The following is a 24655-nucleotide window of genomic DNA, read 5'->3' as shown; positions in this document are numbered from 1 at the left end:
TGCAATGTAATGCATATTGGAAAACAATCCCAACTATATGTACAAAATGATGGGATTTAAATTAGCTACGACCACCCTAGAAAGAGAACTTGGACTCATGGTGGATAGTTCTCTGAAATCATCCATTTAGTGATCAGCAGCAGTCAAAAAAGCTAACAGAATGTTAGAAACCATTAGGAAAGGAATAGATAAGAAGACAGAAAATATCATAATACCACTATATAAAGCCATGGTACACTCACAACTTGAATACTGCATGCAGTTCTAGTCACCCCATCTCAAAAAAGATATATTAGAATTGGAAAAGGTATAAAGAAGGGCAACAAAAATTATTAAGGGTATGGAACAGCTTCTGTAAGTGGAGAGATTAAAAAGACTTGGACTTTTCAGCTTGGAAAAGAGATGACTACGACAGGGATATAACAGAGGTCTATAAAATCATGAATGGTGTGGAGAAAGTGAATAAGGAAGTGTTATTTACTCGTTCTCATAACACAAGTACCAGGGGTCACCCAATGAAATTCATAGGCAGAAAGTTTAAAATAAACAAAAGGAAGTGCTTCTTTACACTATGCACAGTCAGCCTGTGGAACTTGTTGTCAGTGGATGTTTGTGAAGGCCAAAAGTATAACTGGGTTCAAAAAAATAATTAGATAAGTTCATGAAGGATAGGTCATCAATGGTGATTAGCCAAGATAGTCTCTTTCTGATTGCCAGAACTTGGGAGTGGACAACAGGGAATGGATCACTGGATGATTGTCTGCTCTGTTAATTCTGTCATGTAATGTTCACTAATTACTAATGGAGACCGAATCTTCTCGCCAGCTCCTCTGCATCATACTGCAAAGTTTCCTTCCTGCTCTGGACTTCCTACTATACCTGGGCTTACCAGGCCTTCTCATTAGAATCCCTGATTGATATTTTTGGCTCCTTGCCTCCAGTCACATCACGTGTCTGTCTTACTTTGGCAGACACTCTTTCACAGCTCTTTCCTAAATTTCACCCCAAACAGAGATATTTCACCACTTTGTGTCTTGTACTGTCTCACAGCTTATCTGCCCCTCTTAAACCTGCATGGCAGCACTCAGACCATCTCTCCAGTTGCATTAACAGCAGAATTTAGCAGATGCCTAACCGCGTAGCAATGCTTTTCCCTTTCAGTGACTATGTGGCCCTCTCAGTCCTGGAACCTATTTTTCCATGCACCCTTTGATTCTGCTCCTACCTCCCGTCACCTGAGGGAGAGGCAGTACCCCATCATGCATTTTATTTTAATGATTCTCATTCAAATGGGATACTGTCATGACACATATTCTAAGATCCAGAATAAACCCCCAGGCTGAAAACTGAGCTTATTCAACTTCAGACAACACTTGGCCCCCAAAAGGAATTCTGTCCAACATCCATATTGACAAAAGAAGTTGGAAGTCACATGTTGAGACAGACAAATGCTCTTTTCCCTTGGTAAAGTGAAAAATTTAAACAGCTCACGACTGCATCTGAACTGAGTTATTAAACAACTGGAACTATGAAAAATTAGCATGCTGGTTACAATGAATTACACCTCCAGAATTCTGACAAATATTGCAAAGTATAGAGAAAAGGCTTTGCCAGGCAGGAGGGAGGAAGTAACAGACACTCAAGAGTGGCAAAAGCAGGTCCCTTATATAGGAAAGAATCAAACAAAGGATTCGGAGAACAAAATGCTGGGCAGCCTGAAGGCCTCACTGGAAATGGCTAAGAGTAAGATTCTGGACACTTTGGCCAAGAACACAATGTACCTTTTGCAAGACTGTTTGTTGTGTGCTGTGACTCAATGAAAGGAAAGTCAATATGGATTGATAGCCAAAATAACATGTTAAATGAATCTGATAGAGTTCTTTGGAGGTATATAAGCAAACTGGCAGAAAAAGTGGAAGAGTGTATATTAGGTGTTTGTGATTAAGACTTGCTGATAATATTGCCCTGTTCAAAAGACTGATTTACAGAGAACAGTGGGCCAAATTCTGCTTTCAGTGGAAAATCCAGCACCCACCTCCATGAATGTGAAACTCCTCAAGGCAGAAAAAGTGGAGTGATTCACTGCGCAAAGGCAGGGCCTAGATTCCACAAGACTATGCAAGGGTGCTTCCGAAATGCTAGCATCCACTGAGACAATGAGGGAGTGGCCAAAAACTAGCACTGCATGGATTCTCCAGGGGTCCCCAGCAGGATGCCTTTGTGTTAGGGCATAATACATATTAACCCACAACATCACAGGGCTGTAGTAGCATCCACAGAATAACTATGGAGCCACTCCATGGGTTTAGGAGGCCCCTCTTTCCCTTGGGCATATCCTCAGTACTCAGACTAGCCTTTCAGGCTAGTATCGGGGTAGGGATTTGCCCCTCGGAAGTGCTGGAATTTTTATAATGGGGGTGCTGAGAGGCATTGAACCAAACTGTAAACCCCATATATAATAGAAACCACTTCAAAGCAGGGGGTGCAGCAGCACTCCCAGCACCCCTAGTTCCAGCATCTATGCCTCAATTATACCGATGTAAATTCAGAGTTACTATTCAGATTTTGGTTACTTCATATTTACATAGAATGAAATTAAGTAGAATTTGGCCCAATGTGTGTACAGGAGGGAGAACCCAATTGAAACTTTTTTTTTTTAAAATAGAACCACTTTCTGCTGTCACTTATACCCCACACAACCTGTACAAAGGTGAACAGGGTTGCACAGTTTGTAAATCAGGTCTCTGGAGCAGGAAGCAGAAGATGTAAGTGAAAGAAAAATCAACTTTTCAGTGTGGAGAGAAGTAACAGGTAAGTTTAAAACAGACCTGCTTGTTGTAGGTTGTAAATAAATAATGTGAGTGACTGTAGTATTTCAGAAATAGCTAGGTTCATGCAGAGTAATGGAACATAGCAAATGCATTCAAAACCATTTGAAAATTATGGGCCAATTTCATCACTGATAGTAAAATTCCTCTTACAGCAGTGTCACTCACTACACCTTAAGCATTTGGTCTGCTAAGTGACAAACCTCTAAATTGCTGCAAGCCTTCTGAACACATAACTCCCAATAACTCAATGGGAATTTTGAGCATGATAGCAAAAAGTGGGGCAGTAGGACAAAGATAAAATCACAGAGTGAAATCCTGGCTCTCTTGAAGTCAGTGGGAGTTTTGCCACGACATAAATTCAGACCAGCATTTCAACCATTGGTATTACAGTCCAGAGAGCATAATAATCATTAAACAAACAACAACAAACAATAACAAAAATAAAGAAGAGACCAAGGGCTCCACCAGCCTGCACCCATTGAAGTCAATGGGAGTTTTGCATTTGATTTCAGTGGAATTATTCCTTATTTTATCTAAAACACTTATCCCCTCTGCAAACCAGTTGTTTTTGTAATGTCCAAACAGTAAATGTTACAGGAGAAGTCAACAAAAATACTACCAGAGTTTGGCAGAAAGGAGTTACTGGAGTAGATTAGTCAGACTTTGCACCTTCACGTTGCATTCAACACTTGCTATTATGGCCTGACCCAAAGCTCACCGAAATCAAGACTTCAGATCAAGCCATTATTCTCTAGCTCAGGCCTGCACAACTCAAAGTGGCGAGGGCTACATTACTCCAAAGAAAAGAGCTGAGGGCTGAAACCTCCCAGCCTCACAGAAACACCCCGCCTCTTGGCTGCCCAGCCCTGCAGAAACAAACCCTCTTTCCCCAGCGCTGCCCCACTAAAACAGCTGTGGGCCAAAAAGGAAGGTTGGGGGTGGAGAGGTGATACTTTGTTTTAAATCAACCGGGGACTCCCAGCTGAAGAGGTGGCTGGGAGCCCTCAGGGTCAAATTAAAGGGCCGGGGGCTCCGGCAGCTGGGGGAAGCCGGCAGGGCCAGCTCTAGGTTCTTTGCTGCCCCAAGCAAAAAAAAATTTGGCTGCCCCCCTTCCCAGCCCTGGGCTCCCCCCTACACCCTCCCTGCTGCCCTTGTCCTGGGCTCTCCCCCCACCAACACACACCCCCTGCTGCCCCAGTGCTGGGCTTCCCCCTTTCCTCCCCACCAGCGCCCTTCCCCCACCTTGCTGCTGCCCCAGCCTTGGGCTCCCCCCCCCACCTTCTGCCACCCCAGTCCTGGGTCACTGGTAACGCTCCCAGGGCGGGTCAATCAGCAGGAATTTTGAATGTGCACGAAACACAGACAGGATTGGTTCCCATATGATTACAGAGCTGCAGTAAAGTGGAACAATTTTTCGGCTTATGTGATTGGAGGATATCTGGATGCATATTATAAGACTGTCCTCCACAAATGAGGAAAAGTTGAGGTGCCTTTATTATTCTTTTGTTCCACTCTTTCTTTCTATGGGGAATTTGCCAGTGCAATATCACTGTCTTCCTTTTAAACAAACAAAAAGGCAATGGCTGTTGAAAATAGCAATTCCAGTCCTAATAAGCATTTTTTGCTCAATTTTATCCCACTTTTTTCTACAGCAAGTTACAGTGGATCAGTATATTTGATTTTGGAGAAATGAAGTAACAGCTGCCCAAAGTGAGCTTGAGCACTCCTGAATTTTGAGATGTTCAAATCTGGAAGGCAGGTGCTGGAGGGCTGTGGGCTCCATGGGGGAGCATGGCAGCAACGTGTCTGGAGCTGCATGGAACCAGAAACGCTGGTCTGAGTGGCATGGTAAGGGAGCTGGGGGTTGGAGAAGGGGTAGGGAGTTCCGGGGGGGCAGTCAAGGGACAGGGAGCAGGGGGAGTTGGATGGGCCGGAGGTTCAGGGGGCAGTCAGGGGACAGGCAGCAGTTGGATAGGCATGGGAGTCCCAGGGGTTTATCAGGGGACAGGTAGGGGGTGGGGTACTGAGGGAAAGTTGGGGGGGCTCTCAGGAGGGGGGCAGTTGGGGACAAGGAGAAGGGAGGCTTAGATAGGGGCTGGGATCCCAAGGGGCAGTTAGGGACAGGGGTCTTGGGAGGGGGCAATCGGGGGACAAGGAGCAGCAGCATTTAGATACGGGGTGAGGGTCCGAGGGGGCAGTTGGGGCGGGGGTCCGAGGAGGGGGCAATCAGCGGCGGTGGGCCAGGATTCAAAGGGCTCTGGGCTGCCCGCAGCCCCGGGGAGCCCTGAGCCCTTTAAATCCCAGCTGCAGCTGGGAATCTCTGCGGGCAGCACAGAGCCCTTTGACTCCCGGCCACGGCTTGGATTTAAAGGGCTCTGGGCTCCCCGCCACTGTGTGCAGCACAGAGCCCTTTGATTCCCGGTCACGGCTGGGATTTAAAGAGCTCTGGGCTCCCCATTCCCGGCCGCGGCTGGGATTTAAAGGGCTCCCTGCGGCTGCTGGCAGCGCAGAGCCCTTTAATTCCCCGGCCGCGGCCGGGATTCAAAGGGCTCTGGGCTGCCCGCAGAGCGCCGTGTGCGGGAGATTTAGAATCCCCCCGCGGGCCGCATGTTGTGCAGGCCTGCTCTAGCTGATGGTTACAGAATCACTTTGCAATTAGACTTACAGCTTCTGCTATCATATACACAGGTAATGCTAGGATTTGTAAATGTTATGATTTTTGCTAGAAACCACAAACTGATCTCATTCACATTTGGGGAGCAAATTTAACAGCTCTAGTTCAGAAGAAGTGACGGTACTGAATCACTGTGTCAAAGTGAATTGAGACTGACAATTCTTTCCACAGTTCATCTCCTTGTAACCAAGTTAAAAGGTATCTATACAAAAAAAATAAAACTTCTTTGGGACATAAATCATGAACTATTGTATGTAATATACTGTGGACCTTCCTTCTAGTCAACTCTGATACAATTAAAATTTACTTTTCCTAAAAGAAATCAGCCAATTAACAATTGAATGAAGGTGGCGGATTGGGCTAGTTGGCATTTATTTTACCTGTAATTATAAAAAAGCCAAAGATTGCAAATGTTCATATGTTTATAAGGAATGAACTTTTGAATCTGGAGAGCTGGTTCAGGCCCATCTGTCATTTGCAGTTAAGGAGAATGGAAGTCCCAAATTATTTCAATGCATTGCAATGTGCAAACTGCTATTACAGTGAACCACTGCATATAAATAGTGGACCAAGTCAGCTGATGTAAATCAGCAGAGCTCCATTGGTTTTTGGACCAGTACTGTAAAAAAATAAATAAACCCACACTTAAAAAACCCAAACCTTTAACATGAGAGTCTCACTGTGTAAAATATGGACCATATTTTCAAAATAGATCACCTGCAATAGATGCTGAACATTTTTGAAAATCTGGCTCGTATTTAGGTGCCTGTATGGAAGCAAAGTTCTTCTGAAAATCTAGCTAAATTGGCGTATTTAGACCACTGCCTATCATGCTGACCAATACTGTCTCATTATTCCCTTGTCTTCCCCTAGCTATCTAGATCCATCTGTTGTCTCGTTTTATACTTAGATTGTAAGCATGTTGGCACAGAGACCGTCTTCTTGTTCTGTGTGCATACAGTGGCTAGTACAATGGGTTCCTGGTCCATGATTAGGGCTCCTAGGGCTACAGTAATAAGAAGAAATAAAAATAATAATAAATGGAAGTGGTCCTAGCAATGATTTGAAAATCTGGCCCCATAACAGTCTTTGCACATAGAGACCTTTTAATCTCAGCAGAAGGTAGAAGAGGATATCCTTGACCTTCAGAAGTTTCCAAGGCTCTTATTTCTATTGTTCTGATTTTTTTTTTAGCTGAGTGTGGCAGTTTTAAAAAAGTTTACAATACAGAATAATGCCATCATGGTTTTCTAACTCAGTTTGCTTCTCAAGAGAAGGATATTTTCTATATCCTCCTGTATCAAAAAAGATGGAACAGAAAACCCTGCTAAGAGTAGACAGATTTCATCTGTGGGATAATTTTCCAATTGGGGAGATGATCAGGGTGAAAAAAAACTGATGTGAGTGCAGAACAGGATAAACAAATTAATCTAATGGGAAAATGCTTTGGGGACAGTGCATACGTAGCGTGAACCAACAGCAAAGCAATTATGAGAAATAGAAGACGACCTAGAAAGGATTTATTGTGTACAAATAAGCCAAAACACACCTGGAAAAAAATAGCAAATTAACCTTCTGGGTCCAATTCTGCCATCTTTACTCACACCATGTAGTACCTTCTTCCAAAAATATATCCCATTGTAACCAATGAGACTAACCAGGCAGCAAAGTACTATACAACGTGAAGAGCTGTCTGTAGTGTTGTTGTAGCTGTTGGTCCCAGGATACTAGACAGACGGGGTTTGTGTGTGAGGTAGTATCATGCTCAACACTATCGGGGGGTCGCGGACTGGACGGAACTCCACTTTAACGCCAAGAAGTGCGCGTCCCTCCATGTCAATGGGAGCAAGAGAGACTCGGTGCAGACGACGGAGTTCCAGATCCAGGACGAGTCTGTCGTTCCCCTGGCAGAACGACAGGCGTACCAACACCTCGGCACGCCGACTGGTGTCCGCATCCGGCAGACCCCTGAGGACACCATCCGGGAGATCCTACAGGACGCTGCCAAGATCGACGCATCCCTGCTGGTGCCGTGGCAGAAGATCAATGCCCTCAATACTTTCCTGATCCCCCGCATCACCTTCGTCTTAAGAGGTTCTGCCGTGGCAAAGGTGCCCCTCAACAAGGCAGACAACACCATCCGGCAGCTGGTTAAGCAGTGGCTGTCCCTGTCCCAGAGAGCCAGCAACGAACTCATATACATTGCCCACAGACACGGTGGTGCCAACGTCCCCCGCATGGGTGACCTCTGCGACATTGCGGTCGTCACGCACACCTTCCGCCTCCTGACGTGCCCGGACGCCATGGTAAAGAACGTTGCAGCGGCTGCCCTACGCACCGTCATCGAGAAGCGAATTGGCAGGCCTCCCTCCGGCCCGGATGTAGCCACTTTCCTGAGCGGCTCCCTGGATGGCGAATTCGCCTGGGACGGGGGCGACATTACTTTGCTGTGGTCCCGCGCCCGCAACGCCACGCGCCAGCTGGGAAAACGACTGGGCTGCCGCTGGATATGGAGCGAGGAACGACAGGAGCTTGGAGTCTTGGTGCCACAGACTGAGACAAAGGGCAACACCATCATCAGCCCCGGAGCCAGAGGTGTGCTGGAGAAGTCACTGAAGGCCGCTGTCCACGCGCTCTACGTGGACACCCTGAGGAAAAAACCCGACCAGGGCAAGGCCTTTGAGGTGACCAGCAAGTGGGACTCCAGCAACCACTTTCTCCCCACGGGCAGTTTCACCCGTTTCGCCGACTGGCGGTTCATACACCGCGCCCGCCTGAACTGCGTCCCACTCAATGGAGCCATCTGCCATGGGAACCGAGACAAGAGCTGCAGGAAGTGTGGGTACGCCCTGGACACCTTGCCCCATGTCCTGTGCAGCTGCAAGCCCCACGCCAGAGCCTGGCAGCTGCGCCACAATGCCGTCCAGGACCGGATGGTGAAGGCCACTGCCCCACACCTGGGTGAGATCGCAGTCAACCACACCATCCCCGACACCGACAGCCTGCTGCGCCCGGACATCGTCATCACGGACGAGGAGCGGAAAAAGATCATCCTCGTCGACATGACGATCCCGTTTGAGAACAGGACCCCAGCCTTCCATGAAGCCCAAGCCTGTAAACTCAAAAAATATGCCCCCTTGGCGGACACCCTGCGGGCAAAGGGCTACGAGGTTTACACCGATGCCCTGATTGTCGGGGCCCTGGGTGCCTGGGATCCCTGTAATGAACGTGTACTTAGGGCCTGTGGGGAGGGCCGTTGCTATGCACAGCTCATGAGACGTTTGATGGTCTCGGACACTATCCGGTGGTCCAGGGACATTTACATAGAGCACATCACCGGCCACTGCCAATACCAAGAGTGAGCCGGCGTGGCTCTGTGCATCCACGGGGGGAGGAGGCCTATAAACCCCCCCTACTGAATCATATCCCCTAAGCCCTAAAGCCACCGAACTAGATTCCACCATGCGAGGGTCATCCTGTCCCCATTACCCGGCCCGCTTACTTATACCCATGACTGCATGTAACCCACTGTATGAGCAATGTACCCTCACTGCTTCCTTACTGTTTCTTGATCCCACCCACCATACACTCCGCATTGGGGGACCTTGCAGACTGTATATGTTATGTGCTAACCAATTCCCACATACCAGCGTCCCCCTATACTCTGTATGTTGCCCCCAATGACCAACAACTGACGCTTTGAACTCTTTGTATCATTTTTATTTAAATATTCTCTAATAAACTTTTAAATCTTTTATTGGACCAACTTCTGTTGGTGAAAGAGAGACAAGTTTTCAAGCTTGCACAGAGCTCTTTGCCAGGTCTGGGAAAGGTACTCAGAGTGTAACAGCTAAATACCAGGGTGGAACAGATGAGGAGTTAATGTTATAAGAGACCATTCAAGATGAAGTGGGCAGTTAACACCTCTAAAGTCATAGCACAAAGAAGGGTTGGTGGGTTACAGAGTGTTGTAATGAACCATAAATCCAGTATCTTTATTGAATCTCTGATTTTTGGTGTCTAGCAGAGTTATGCATTTCAGTTCCCAGAGTCACCTTTTGAAGTTGTTATGTGGGATTCCTTTGAGGGCAGGGACTGAGTGGGCAGATATGGACTGATCATTTTGTGAAAAGTGTCTGCCCATAGCTGATTAGGCATTTTTGTCTTTTATCAATTTTTATATGAGTTCATTTGAGGGCCTGGTGAGTATTTGGTTTCACACGCATAATTATTGGGGCATTTAATGTGCTGGCTGAGGTACATCACATATTGTGATAGGATCTTCAAAGGTATGTTGTGGTGAGTATTGAGCAATGGAGATACAGCAGCTGGTTTTGTGTCTGTTATGGCAGGGGCTGGTGCCACTTCGAGTTGGTGTGGTCCTACTCTGTGAGGAGCTTGCTTCTGATGACGAGGTTGGTGAGGTTAGGGGATTGTTTGAAGTCTAGAAGAGGAACATTGGGAACAATTTCTTTCAGAGCGTGGTCTCCATCGAGTATGGGTTGTAATTGTTTAATGATACCTCTTATGAACTCCAGTGTGGGGTGACTGGTTACAACTAGAGTTGTGCAGTTGAAAGAGGTTTTTGTCCCTGTATGGAAGCACATTCTCTTGGGATAGTTGGGTGGTCCTTCCATGATGCAATCTACTTTTCTGGTGGAGTGTCCCTGTTTGGTGAAGGTAGTTTTAAATGCCTTAAGGTGTGTATCCCAGACTTCGCCTCAGAACACATTCTGTGGTATCTGCGTGTCTGGCTCAGAGTTACAGAATTGGGCCTTTTGATGAAAGCAGCTCATGACGTATGCAAATACTGACAGATATTATCAAAAAAGCATAGTGGCTTGATCATAACAATACAAGATTTTCTTAGAATAATACTTGGCACTTAACGACCCTCAAAATGCTTGTCTGAAGTTTGTAAATATTATCTCCAGTTTACAAACAGGGCAAAATCTGATCTTCACTGCACTGGTTTAAATCCTTTTGCTTTAAAATACTAAGGCCTTGGCTACACTGGCGTTTACAGCGCTGCAATCTTCTTGCTCAGGGGTGTGAAAAAACATCCCCCTGAGCACAGCTAGTTACAGCGCTGTAAAGCGGCAGTGTAAACAGTGCCGCAGTGCTGGGAGTGCAGCTCCCAGTGCTGTAAGCTAATCCCCTCTGGGAGATGGAGTACCTGCATTGCTGGGAGAGCTTTCTCCCAGCGCTGACACCGCGACCACACTTGCACTTCAAAGTGCTGCCGTGGGAGCACTCCTGCAACAGTGCTTTGGAGTTTTGAGTGTAGCCTCTGCATTTAACCCAGTGAAAGATCAGAATATTGTTCTGGAAAAGCGAGACAGATAGGGGAAGTGAATTGCCCAAAGGGAATCAGTGGCAGAGCCAGCATCAGCAATCCTTGGACAGCAGATCTGTGTTCAGAAAAATAAATTACACCTTTCACTTTTATAAACTGGGATATTCTCCATCACTTGGAGTCACTAAATCAAGACAACACATCTCACTAAAAGATATGGCCTAGTTTGAGAAACAGTTGTTGGGCTAGCTGTAGGAACCACTGGTTGTGATTCTGGGGCCTGTGGTAGGCACGGGCTTAGAACAGATTATCATAATAGTACCTCCCTGGCCTTAAAATCTTTCTGAAAATCTAAATGTTTGTAATGCAGGAGATACGCTGAAAAGGAATTACTATAAAGACCATAGAGGAAGGAATTTTCTCATTCAAACACAATACTGGGAGACAATATATGTAGGGTCTAGTTTAGTGCTGCCAAAGACTTCCTGAGTGACCTTCAACAAGTCTCTTGACCTCTCAGCCTCAGTTTTGCCATCTGTCAGTATGGGATAATTCTCTCCTCACAAGGGTGTCTGTTAGACTTACCCAATTATGGGAAAATCCTACTCCTCCCTCTGTAGTCACCAAGGACCCTCACCACAGCAAAACTGGTGTGGTTCCTTTATGTACGGGGGGTGGGGGGGAACAGGGGAAACATTTTATTAGGAATTCTTCCACAAGCCTCGTTCCACTGCAGATGAGAATGTAAACCAGTGAAACCACCAGAGTAGCTCCAATGCCACTCTGCAGTCTATGGGTATGGCTACACTGCAATCCTCCCACCTCACAGGGTCCTAGAGTCCATGCTCCAGCCTGAGCCTGGATTTCTGCACTGCAATTAAAGAGCCCACTAGCCTGAGCCCCTGCAAGCCCAAGTAAGCTGGGATGGGCCAGCCATGGGTGTCTAATTATAGAATAGACATAACCTGAGGATAAACTTCTGTTCCCACCCATTTCTGTGGAATCTCCTTGTATCAAGCCCAGCAACTCTGGTCTGAAAGGAGGGGTAACACGTTTGTTAACGTTTGCGTGGTGCTTCGAGATTCTAGGCTGTAAAGGCCTACAATTGCTGAGTATTATTATGATATTAGAATGCTCTCTCTCAGTGAGATTGCACTAAAGTAATAGTCTCCTGGAAATTCACTGTGGCTCCTGATTTATACGGCCACTACTCAAAAGTATAGAGTAAAGCAGAATGAAGAAAGAGAGGCTCTTGAACCAGTGACACCTATTCCCCTCTCATAGCCCTCGTCCAGACTAACCCGCGGCATCGGCGGGTTAAAATCGATTGCTCGGGGATCGATATATCGCGTCTAGTCTGGACGCGGTGTATCGATCCCCGAGCGCGCTTACATCGATTCCGGAACTCCATCAATCCGAACAGAGTTCCGGAATCGACACGGAGGGCCGCGGACATCGATGCGGCGCCGTCCAGACTGGTGAGTACCTCGATTTTAGAAATTCGACTTCAGCTACGTTATTCTCGTAGCTGAAGTTGCGTATCTAAAATCGATTTTAATTCCTAGTCTGGACGTGGCCATAGACCATAACCTAATTCTTCAAATCAGTATGCCCAGATTTGTGTCATGACAGCTCTGATTTATGCATCAAACTCTTATTTCCAATTTACATGCTTATTTGATGGTATCTGCTATTGCCAAAGCCATTTGCCAACAGTTACAATAGCCTTTGCAGAAGGAATACCTGCAAAAGTTGGATTTTTTAAAAAAATGTATATTATGTTACTTAATGACACAGAGGGTCAGATCTTGGAACTGTCTCACAGTATTAGTTCTAACTTTAATGGGCCCCAATTCCAAATGCCTAACTTTGCATGCAAATGCTTATCTGAGTGCACAACTGACTAATGAATACGCAATTCTTTGCTGTGCATGTGTCATTTGTATATGCTACTTTAGATATCTAGGGCCAAAGTAATTCCTGTGTAACTCCATTTATCAAATCTGACTTGAGAAGTGCTGCAATATCTCTTATACTGTGCATAAAATTGACATTATTGAGATAAATCATGTCATAATTTTTAACTATAAAAATTGTGGTCAAGTTATCAGTTTTCAACTACAAAATTTTCTGTCTCTTTTCAAAACCTAATTATTTCCCCCTCTACAATGTAAGTATATATTTAGATAAGCGTTGTATGAACATAATAACCGATCTAAAATAATCAGTAGAAACTGAACCATGGTAAGTAGGGTGTTTCATTAGGATTACGTTTGGGTGCTGTGCTTAAATGCACAGAGCTCAAAATTCCTCCTAAGAGCCAGTCTGTGGCTTTGCATATTTAATACTGAAATGCTAGAGATGTGACCACATTACACCTAGATAAACCACATAAACACTATGTATCTTAACCCAACATACACATATGTAAGGGAAAGCTCTCAACATGGAATAGTACATTAAGCAAATTACATCAAGTTATGATACAAAAAGTCTTTTTTCCTCCTCTTTGCAGCTCTCATGCTATTATCTATGCAGGAACACAGGCCCATGTTGTTTATCAGAACACATCTTTCCTTCCAACATTAACATTTACAGCTTGACTGGTTTCCCAGACTGTTACATTTCATTGAAAAGCAGTCTGAAAATCATGCAGAATGACCATCAAGTGTGTGTCTGACAAGAACAGTCCAAAAATAGGACCAGCATGAACAGAAAGAGGAAACCATTAATATTTTTGCAAAGCTTTATCTAGGTAAAGTGGTTTCTGTCATGTTCCCACCGATAGGCAAACACATCACCTCCTGTATTTTTCTCTCTCTTTTCCACACAATATTAAATGCAGGAACAAATATTTTACTAAAAAGGAGAGCTTCTCAACCTTTTTATTTTTGAACCCCCCACCGCCTCCATGATATAAAATCTCCACAGCCCACCTGTACCACAACAACAGTTTTTCTGCATATAAAAGGCAGGGTCAGCATTAGGGGATAGCAAGCAGGGCAATTGTCTGGGGCCTCACAGCAAAGGGGCACTGTAAAGCTAAGTTGTTCAGGTTTTGGCTTCAGCCCCGGGTGGGTGGCTCAGGGCCCTGGACTGCAATCTCGTGTGGCAGGACTTTGGTTTTCTACCCCTGGGCTCTAGCAAATCTAATGCTGGCCATGCTTGGCGGACCTCCTGAAACCTGCTCGTGTCTCCCTCCTCCCTCCCAAGGTGCCCCACATCCTTGGTTGAGAACCACTGCTATAAAGCAAGAGGAATGAAAAAAGAGAATTCTATAATTTGAAAGGGTATTTCATTGTAGCCAATCTCAGCATTTGGCCTGCTAAACCCAGGGTTGTGAGTTCAATCCTTGAGGGGGCCACTTAGGGAGCTGAGGCAAAAATCAGTACTTGGTCCTGCTAGTGAAGGCAGGGGGCTGGACTCAATGACCTTTTGGGGTCCCTTCCAGTTCTATGAGATATGGGTATTTTTATTTTTTTCCTAAAAGATTTATTTCCAGGGTTTAGAATCCAAATACTTATAATGGTGATTTGCAAATTAGGATCCATAGACCACCATTACAGAGGGCGGAGTTCCGCATCCACTAAAGTCAATCAAATTTGCTCTGATTTCAATGGAAGCAAGAGTAGGGTTTAAGAAGACTTGGGGACAGTTGAGGACTAGAGGAGAGGCCATATATATTATATATGAGGATGTCTCTCTTGAACTGGCCTGTTCAAAGCCATTGATCCAGCATTCAAGCAGTAGACTGTAGGACAGATTCTCCATGCCAGTCTTGTACAGTGTGAAGTTCTTTAATTCAGAGCAAAGTGGGTGTAAAACACTTCCATATCGTTTTGGTACAGTTTTGCATCCACTTTGCACAGTCGTAAATGACTACCCAAAGAGCAACACTGTTGAGAAGTAGTTCCCAGTTTAGCAAAGCAATTGAGTGCATGCTTAACTTGTAAACTGATCTCAGTGGAACTACACATGAGCTTATAATTAAACACAGTTAGGTTTTTTGCTAGACTGAAGCCTTAGATACTAGCCTTGATTTTCAGATTTTAGGAATTTTTTTTACTTAATTATTCCATGTATTAGGGAATTGGTAGCAGGTAGCTGCTTTAATCTGCATTTTCTCTCTTTACAACAACAAGGATCCAGCTAAGATCTGGTAACAATTCAGTGGTTTTGACAAGTAAATTATTTTCATTAGCAGGTTTCATGACAGTCAGCTTATTTATTTATTTTTAAAGACCATTTTCCTCTCTTTATAGCACGGGACAAAATACATTAAAATAAAACATTTATTAACAATCTAAAGATAATTCTAAATTAAATGCACTTAAAATGAACATGTTTTCTTGTAATGCAGCATTTCTGATCATTATTTTATTTTGCACAGAATCTTGATAATAGACATTGTACTATATTAGGCAGCCTCTTTAACCTCTGCAATGTGTTTTACCCAAGTGGAAGTATGCTCCTTATATCTGGTGTGCATTCTGTTCAGATAAGATGTTTATTCAGAGACAATATAGTATTTTACATACCTGGCTAACTAAAAATGCAGTTATTAATTTCAGAGTTACAGAAAAGAAGCAAAGCAAAAATAAATGGCAATGTTGCTAACTCTCATGATATCATTACAAGATAGGTGTTATTCTTCTTATAGATCTAGCTTCTGGAGTCACATGATTATTTTAAAAGGAAGTTGAAATTCTCAAAGTTTCTAGCCCTCATTGATGCGGAGAAAAGTTGGAAAATGTGAACCCCTAAGGGCTCAAAAACCAGAAGATGAAAGAACCCAATTTCCCCCTCCCCCCAAATCTCATGATTTCAAAGGCAATCTCCATTTTTTGAGTGGTTGGGGTTGACAATTCTGGATTAATGAAAAAGTGGAATATGGAAGAAAAAATCAGAAAGGGACACGAAAAGGGGAACATAGGGAACAAAAAGGCAGCAGATACAGGCACATGAATACAAAGACTGTAGGGAGAATAAAACCAGAAACCCAAGAAGGAGAGAGACAAATAGGAGAAAGAACAATCTACAAGGCCTGGGATTTTCAAAGCAGCCTAATGGGGTTAGGCACCCACATCCCATTGACTTCCAAGGAGCTAGATGCCTAATACTGTTAGATTTCTTTGAAAATCCTTGTGTTACATTGCACTCTATATGATTTTATGAAAATATGCTAATGTAACTGGAATAGGCTTCATACAAAAGGTCTCTTGTAAGGTATCATTCCAAAGCTTATAAACTACTGAACGTGATCATCCTATTTGTATAAATGTACCACTCTTGTATCTGAAACTAGAAATATGAAATATAACTCTGAGGGCCTATTGTAATTATGCACAGTGTGGGCCATTAACGGTGGTTTGGAATCTTGATGACTCCCATTAACAAGGACAATTGACTGGAGATGGCTGTTTTACCTGTACGTTTTCCTCTATAGGTGTGTGCTGGCAAGTGGGTAATGAAGTCTTCAAGTGACATGTGATCATGTCACCTGAACTTGAATCCATCTTTAATCTGGTGTCTTTCCATTGAGAAGGGTGCAGGGTGGACCCAGAGGGACAAAGGATTCCCACTTTATGCAAAAGATATATAAGTGGGTGGAACAGAGAAAAGAGGGAGCCATCATGAGGAATTCCCTAGCTACCCCCTGAGCTGGAACAAGGGCTGTACCAGGGGAAAGGTTTGTGCCCAGACTAGGAAGGCATCCAGTCTGTGAAAGAAATGTATTGAAACATCTTTCAGGCTGAGATAGTATCTGTACTCAGTTGTATTACTGTATTAGGCTTAGATTTGCGTGTTTTGTTTTATTTTGCTTGGTAATTCACTTTGTTCTGTCTGTTACTACTTGGAACCACTTAAATCCTACTTTCTGTATTTAATAAAATCACTTTTTACTTATTAATTAACCCAGTGTATGTATTAATACCGGGGGGGGGTAGGTGTTAAACAGCTGTGCATCTCTCTCTATCAGTGTTGTAGAGATTGAACAATTTATGAGTTTACCCTGTATAAGCTTCATACAGGGTAAAATGGATTTATTTGGGTTTTAGACTCCATTGGGTGTTGGGCATCTGAGTGTTAAAGACAAGAACACTTCTGTTAGCAGCTTTCAGTTAAGTCTGCAGCTTTGGGGCAAGCAATTCAGACCTTGGGTCTGTGTTGGAGGAGATGAGTGTGTCTGGCTCAGCAAGACAGGGGCTGGGGTCCCGAGCTTGGCAGGGAAAGCGGGGCAGAAGTAGTCTTGGCACATCAGGTGGCAGGTCCCAAGGGGGTTTCTGTGATCTAACACCATGCCATAGTAAATAAACAGAGTAAGTAAAACAGTTACCCAAGGAAAGGAAATAAGCAAGTTAGGCACAAGGAACAGAAAGACACACAGGACAGCAAGAAAGAGAAAGGAGACAGACATGAAAGAAAAGAGAAAGAATGGGCTACAGCTACCTTTTGAGTTGGGGGTGCGATTGCCAGCTCTAGGGGACATATCCATCCTAGCTTTGATCAAGATAGCGCAGTAAAAATGGAGTGTAGCCACAGCAGTGTGAATGGAGGGTGGGCTAGTTGCCCTGACTACATACTCATCTGAAACGCTACGTATGTACGCAGGTTGGGCAGCCCCTCTAGTCACTACGCTACACTCTATTTTTGGCATGCTGTTTCAATGAGAGCTAGTGAGGGTATGTCTCTTCAACCTGGAAATCACACCTCTCACTCAACGTGCAGACATACCCACAGGCCAGAAGTCTTGAAGATGTTTATCATTTGCAGAAGTGCCCACCCTCTAACCACTTCCTTTCTCACAAGCAGCATCAAGGCAGTACAAAGTTTCTTACTTAATTATCTATCATAACAACAAGGAAAGACAATTCACGAGACGGCTGGCATCTGAGAAAGAGAGTTTGAATAAAATTATCTTTACATAAAGATAAGATGACACAAGGATAAGATGACACAAGAATTCAGAGAAAAACAGTAAGCCACCATCTCTTAGGATATATATTTAGATAATGGTTTTTAAATAGACTTGGGCTCCTCATTCTCTCTCTGCAACCTTGTTTTGGATCTTCAGAGGCTAACACTCCATTGCAAGAAAAACAACTTCTCACTGAAACTTGACAAACAAAGGTCTCAGGAAGGGAGCAAATAGTAGTCCTGATCCTGCAAACACTCATGCATGCTGCAAAGTCACTTGCTTGCATAAATGTTTGCAGGATCAGCCCTGGACCTGCCAAGGCTTGCATGCATGCTTAACTCTGTGCCCTATGAGTAGTCTCATTGACTTCATGTGCTCTACAACCCTGGGTCATAAGCTGGGTCACAGAGTTTAGTGGAAGAAGATATTCCCCCAAAGGCCTTATGTTGCCATCGATTTTTATGGAAGATTCCCATTGCCTGCACAATATGGCAATTCATTTTTAATTAGATAAGAAGAAATAAATCTTCTTTCCCTTCTGCCTCTTCTGTCAAATTTCCAAGCAGCCAAGTTGAGTTGTTTAAAACTTTGATAGACAATATGGCCCCAATGGCACCTAGTCTTACATATACGCTTAACCTTATGCACTGAAGACAATGGGATTACACAATGAGAGTTTTGTGTAAAAAATGATGGCAGGTAAAATCTCTCTCTGTGTTGCATGACTCAGCCTGAATCCATGGATATAATCCAAGTGTGAAATCCTGGGATTGTGGAAGTCAATAGGATTGTTCAGGTCAGTAAAGCTAGCAGGAGTTGTCCCTAAATTTGTATATTCAAGTTAATAACAACAGCTAAGAAGTCATTACCATCTATTATTTTGTGTGTGAGTGAGTGAGTGTATAAAATTAGATATTTTAAATAGTTTCATAGTTTTTTCACCTGACAAAGAAGCTTTTACAGTGTATCTGCTGCATAGTGTATGCTTAAAAACAAACATATGTATTTATAAGATAATGTTTAAAAGTACATTAATTGTCCCGAAGAGAGAAATGGCAGACACTCCATGAAGTCCACTATGGATTTTGTTATAGTACTGCTATTGATTTTACATGGAAGATGCTCTGATACCTTAGAGATGGATGGCAGCATAAAACTTGTAAATAGAAAAATTGCATATCCCCACAGGATCAGTTTTAGTCTCTTGGAATGCTCCCTAATTCCAATAAAGTGATTGAACATACATAATATGTACAGCAAATTTCATCTTAAAGACAAGAGTATCCAGGACATTGACCTATTTCAATCACTTAGGTAAAGAAAAGTGCCTTTCAAAACAAAGAATCAATATGTATAAGTCATCTCTCCCTCTTGCTTACTTATTTCATACGTAGTGTAAACATACATGGACAATACTACACCCTCAGATAGTTTTAAAAATGAAAAAAATATTGAAAAAATGTAACTATTTTTTGAATTTTTGACTCAATATTTTAATTATTGCTATTATGAATAATTAATATGGAAGAGGAAGGGGAGTAAACAGTACAGTGAGATTTTCAAAAGCACTCAGCCTAACTGTTCATTGAAATCATTGAATAACATGAGCAAATAACCTCATTCTTGTTAAAAAATAAAATAAAATCTAGCAGCATCAGCAACTACATTCTAGATTTTCCAGTGAAACCTTAATTCTGCTCCCTGGTGTGTGTAAATTGTGCATTAAATGTGGCAAGAATCCTGTGGAAAAAATAGTATGTGATCACATAAATAATAACTGTATCATAATGGAAATGGGGTCAGAATTAGGGTTGAATGAGCAACAGTAAAATTGGCATTTCTTAACATTTGAGTGCTTGACTTTGCAACCTTAATAAGTTTTATTTTAATGTATATTAAAGTCTAGGTATGTGCTTTTTGTTTTTCAAGGAAAAGGTAAAAATAAATTCCTTTATGCCCAACTGCACCATCCCCCTTATTGTGCATCACCAGCATGGGTTTGATCCCTGAGCCTTCCATACTGCAATACAGACAGATATCTACCTCTTGAGTTACAACAGTTAGCAGGAGAAGGCTATTATCCAAGAGCAGGGATGGGCCACCTGCACCGTCTGTTGGGTCTGTAGGGTTCTCAAGGGGAGCCTGGCTCCGTGATCTCCTCCCACCATATCCAGAAGATGGGGAATCCCTGTCCCATGTGGTGCTACTAGAGAGGGATGATCTGCAGAGAACAAGTGCTGGGTTGAACGTTGGGGTTATGCTGAGAGCCTGGTCCAACTCTTGCTCTCCCCTTTCCCCTATACCCCCCATCCTAGTTTGGGAAGTTCCTGCCCCAAAAAGAGGGGAATGGGACACTGGGGACATATGAGAAGCCAGCTTCTCCCTCAACTACCCATTAATAAACAGCTTCTAGGCCCTTCCAATGCAGTATATGCTGCTGTTGCTTTGGTAGCACCATGGATTCAGCCATTTAGAATGATTTTGCTCTCCTATTATTTAGGCATTCTGCCAAAATTTTACTAAGGAAAGCAAGTGAGAGAAGGGAAATGGCAATTTTTCACTGTTCCTAACTCAGGTAAACATGAACATAATTTCATACGGTAAACAAAAGGCATTTCACTAGCCCAAGGACCTTCTCCCTGCTGAGTTTTTAAAATGTGCAGCAAAAAAATTGAGTTGTTAGAACATTTTTAAAAAAGGCTGCAAGACTCTTTTGCAATGGAAAGTGATAAGCAACCTAAATATAGGGGTTGCTACTAACTACTGCTACAATTTAAGCCACACACTTACTTGCCTTTCAAGATCTCTTCAATAATGTATCCAGGGAAGATTTATTTTTTAAGCACAACATCTATACAACATTTGATTAATGAACACATGCTGAAACCAACTTGGTCAGACATTTAAAAAAAGCAATAGTGAGAACAGTGTATTTGAAAAAGAGAAGAAAATCATGCAGGTGTATTCATAAGGTGCAGTTATACAACCAAAAATGTCCAAGCTACAGATTTTCAAATTATATTGCAGGCAGCATAGGTGACTCAAATTATGCCATACTTTAAAAAAAAAAAAAAAAGTAAGAGTCAATACATTTACTTTGAAAGTTATCAGCCTGATTCTCCACCACCAGTTTCACATCAGTGTAATTCTTTTGAAACCACTGGAGTGACACCAACATAAAACTGATGCAGCGGAGCGGAGAATCAGACCCATTACTTTCATATAAGTTTCACTTTTGTAGCAAGAAAAACATGCACAATGTTTCCAAGTGCAAAAGGTTCATGATTTTCTATCCAATAGCAGTTTTAATTACTCATTAATTTGTGATGAATAGTTATAAGCAGTAGACGTCTAAGAAGAGGCTCATTTGGCATATAGACATCAAAAGGAGCCCTTGTGGCAAAAATATCTCAACTTGTTTACTATGCAATTTGTTCATTTTCCTCACCAACAATTATCCAGTTATTTAAGAAATATTTGTCATACATGGACCTGGTTTACAGAAAACATGTATGGGGAACACTGGAAAAGTTCCTGTGCAGATTTCTTGTGATCATGAACAAGCTGGGTTCTTATTTTATAATGTTGAGTTTCAATAAGTCTTTGAACACTGGGGAAGTTCTAGAAGACAGAAAGAAAGCTAATAGCATGCCAATATTTAAAAGGGCAAATGGTCTGACCTGAGTAACTACAGGTCTGTTATTCTAACATCAACACCTAGAAAGATAATGGAGTGGTTGATACCAGATTTGATTAATAAAGAATTGAAGAAGTGTAATATAATTAATGACAATCAACATGGGTTTATGAAAAATAAATCTTGTCAAGCTAACTTGATTTTTTTGTTATGAGGGTACAAGTTTGGTTGATAACGGTAACAGAGTTGATGTAATAGACTTCTGTAATGTGTTTGACTTGGTACTGCAAAACATTTTGATTAAAAATGACCGGAATGGTATAAAATTAACATGGCACACATTAAATAGATTAAAGCTGGTTAATTGATAGGTCTGAAAATGTAATCATGAACAGGGAATTAAGCATATGTTTTTAGGGGGATCCTGTAGGAATCAGTTCTTGGCTCTATGATACTTAAACTTTTTTTAAATCTATGGCCTGAAAGAAAACATAAAATCACCACTGAAAGTTTACAGATGACATAAAAATTGGGGGAATGGTAAATAACTAAGCCTACGTCCACACTACAGCTTTAAATCAATATTAGTAAAATCGATTTTATAAATCAGGTTTTATAAAATCAATTTTACGCGTCCACACTAGGGCACATTACTTCGGTAGTGTCCGTCCATGGTCCCAGGGTACCATCGATTTCCGGAGCGGTGCACTCTGGGTAGCTCAGTAAAAGAATAGGACCAATAACTTCGATATCCATCCACACTAACCCTAAATCGATTTAGTAATATCGATTTTAGGGTTACTCTTTTTGTTTAGCTGAAGTACAGAAATCGATTTTAAGACCCCTTAAAATCGATTTTAAGTGCCTTGTAGTGTGGACGGTTACAGCGTTAAATCGATTTAACGCTGTTTAAATCGATTTAACGCTGTAGTGTGGACCTGGCCTAAGAGGAGAGGTCACTGATACAGCGTAGTCTGAATTGCTTTGTAAGCTGGGTGCAAGCAAACAAACAATATGCTTTTTGATACAGCTACATGCAGAACAAGAATGTAGGCCATACTTACAGGAGGGGGACTCTAACCTGCGAAGCAGTGACTGAAAAAGACATGGGAGTTGCGCTGGAAAACTAGCTGAACACAAGCTCCCACCACAACACAGTGGCCAAAAGGGCTAATGTGATCCTTGGTTACATAAACAGGGGAATCTCAAGCAGGAGCAGAGATGTTATTTTACCTCTTAATTTGGCACTGGTGTGACCACTGCTAGAAAACTGGGTCCAGCTCTGGTATCCACAATTCAAGAAGGATATTGACAAATTGGAAAGGGTACAAAAAAGAGCCACAAGAATTATTTAAGGATTAGAAACATGCCTTGTAGTGATAGACTCAAGGAGCTCAATCTATTTATCTTAACAAAGAGAAAGTTAAGGGTGATTTGATTACAATCTATAAGTACCTACATGGGGAACAAATATTTGATAATGGTCTCTTCAATCTAGCAGAGAAAGATAAAACATGATCCAATGGCTGGAAGTTGAAGCTAGACAAATTATTAAAAAAACTACATCTCATTTCCAGTCTTAGAGAGGGTATTTAACCGTTGGAACAATTTGCCAAGGGTCAAGGTGGATTCTTCATCACCAGCAATTTTTAAATCAGGATTGGATGCTTTTCTAATAGAATGCTTCTGGAATTATTTGGGAGTTCTTGGCCAGTGTTACATAGGAGGACAGGCTAGTTGATCACAATTGTCCCTTCTGACCTTGGAATCTATGCATAAACAGACTAAACGTGCTTTGTATTTATTATTTTTAATTTGTACTACAGTGACTAAAAGCTATGGCTGAGATCAAAACTCCATTAAGCTAGGTGCTGTACTAACACATACAATCTTTGCCCCAGAATGTTTACAATCTAAATAGACAATTCAGACAAAGGGTAAGAGAAAGTATTAGCCCTATTTTATAGATGAAGAACTGCAGTGCAAGAGTGATTAAATAATATGCTCAAGGACACACAGGAAGTCTGGGGTAGAGCCAGAAATTTAAGCCAGATATCTGGAATCTCAGTCATTTGCCTTAACCACAAGATAATCGTTATTAACTCTTGAAAGACTAAAAATGAATTATAGAAAGATGACTTCTGAAGGCCTTTATAAATTAGAAAAAAATTCTGGTAAACCTGATGAGAAACAAATATCACTGGAAAAATACCTACTGCAGCTTGTCATGTGTGTCTTGGGAATTCCCATTATCTGCTGAATATTTTTATATTCAAAACCAACAAAGTCACAAAGTGTGTTCAAGACACATTCACCACCATTTATTCAAAATGTCACCTAATACCATGTACTGTAATGTGGATGATGAAGAAAATGTTTTGTTACATAGCACTTACTCCACAACCTCTGCTGACAGTTTAACAGTCCAGCAACACTGACATATGCTTTAATTATTCCATTGTACAATTTATAATTCACATCTCTGCCCCACTTGCTCCTACTGTGTCAAAGAGCAGAATTGATTCTAGCCCACACTGAGTCCTGTGAGAATTAGTTTCAATGTGCAAAACTGGCTAACATTTTTAAACCATGTCGGCTCTTTCTATGTTGTTTCAATCTATTGTAAATTACAGCTCATCAGAATGTTTTGAAAAATATGTAGCATACTGGTATTCTAATCAAGGCTAAGGAAACTACAGAACCTTCATAGGCTTTTAGGTTACCTGCCAGGGATGGCAGCTTGGTAGGCTATGCCAGTCATCTATAGTGCATGTAGTGTTCTTCCAAGGCCTTTCTGCACATAGAAAAGGTATAGAGATTTCAATGTTGATTCTGTAGCTAGATGCAGTAGGAAGATCTACATAGTGACACCAACTGGAAGTTAGAGCTCCCTTGCTAGTAATCCATATAAGGCACTTTGACTTCTCTGTAGCTACTGTGTGGTTTTATACCAGGTCTCCCATTTACATCATGTATGGATTTGGGGCTAGTATTATTATATCTCATGCTGAATCTCTTGCCAGAGATTATGTTTCCCTATCCTGGATGCCAAGTACTTATGCATCTCAAGCAGTTTTGTAGACTGTCCTCAGTATCAGTTAGAACTGCGGTAATTGCCCTTGGATTTAACACCTCTCACTTTATTTGACGAATAAGGTTCAACATCCACTGCTTCTGAAGATACTATCATTGCCAAACTATGGTTATCCAATTTAAGATGGCTGTCGGATACCCATAGAACTTTTTCCTGAAATCCCCTCAGCAAGCAACACTACCTCTGAAATCCCTTTTTACTAAA

General features: G+C 42.4%; 1 protein-coding gene across 2 annotated transcripts in view; it reads right to left on the bottom strand.

Moving 5' to 3' along the window:
- Window positions 1–24655, bottom strand: part of HECW1 (HECT, C2 and WW domain containing E3 ubiquitin protein ligase 1) — a 394082-nt gene that overhangs the window by 309888 nt on the left and 59539 nt on the right. The gene's annotated exons all lie outside the window — the stretch shown is intronic.

The sequence above is a fragment of the Gopherus evgoodei genome, chromosome 2 (assembly GCF_007399415.2).
Source record: "Gopherus evgoodei ecotype Sinaloan lineage chromosome 2, rGopEvg1_v1.p, whole genome shotgun sequence".
NCBI lineage: Eukaryota > Metazoa > Chordata > Testudines > Testudinidae > Gopherus > Gopherus evgoodei.
Note: the sequence above shows the minus strand (reverse complement) of the source record. Positions and strands in the feature narration are given on the sequence as shown.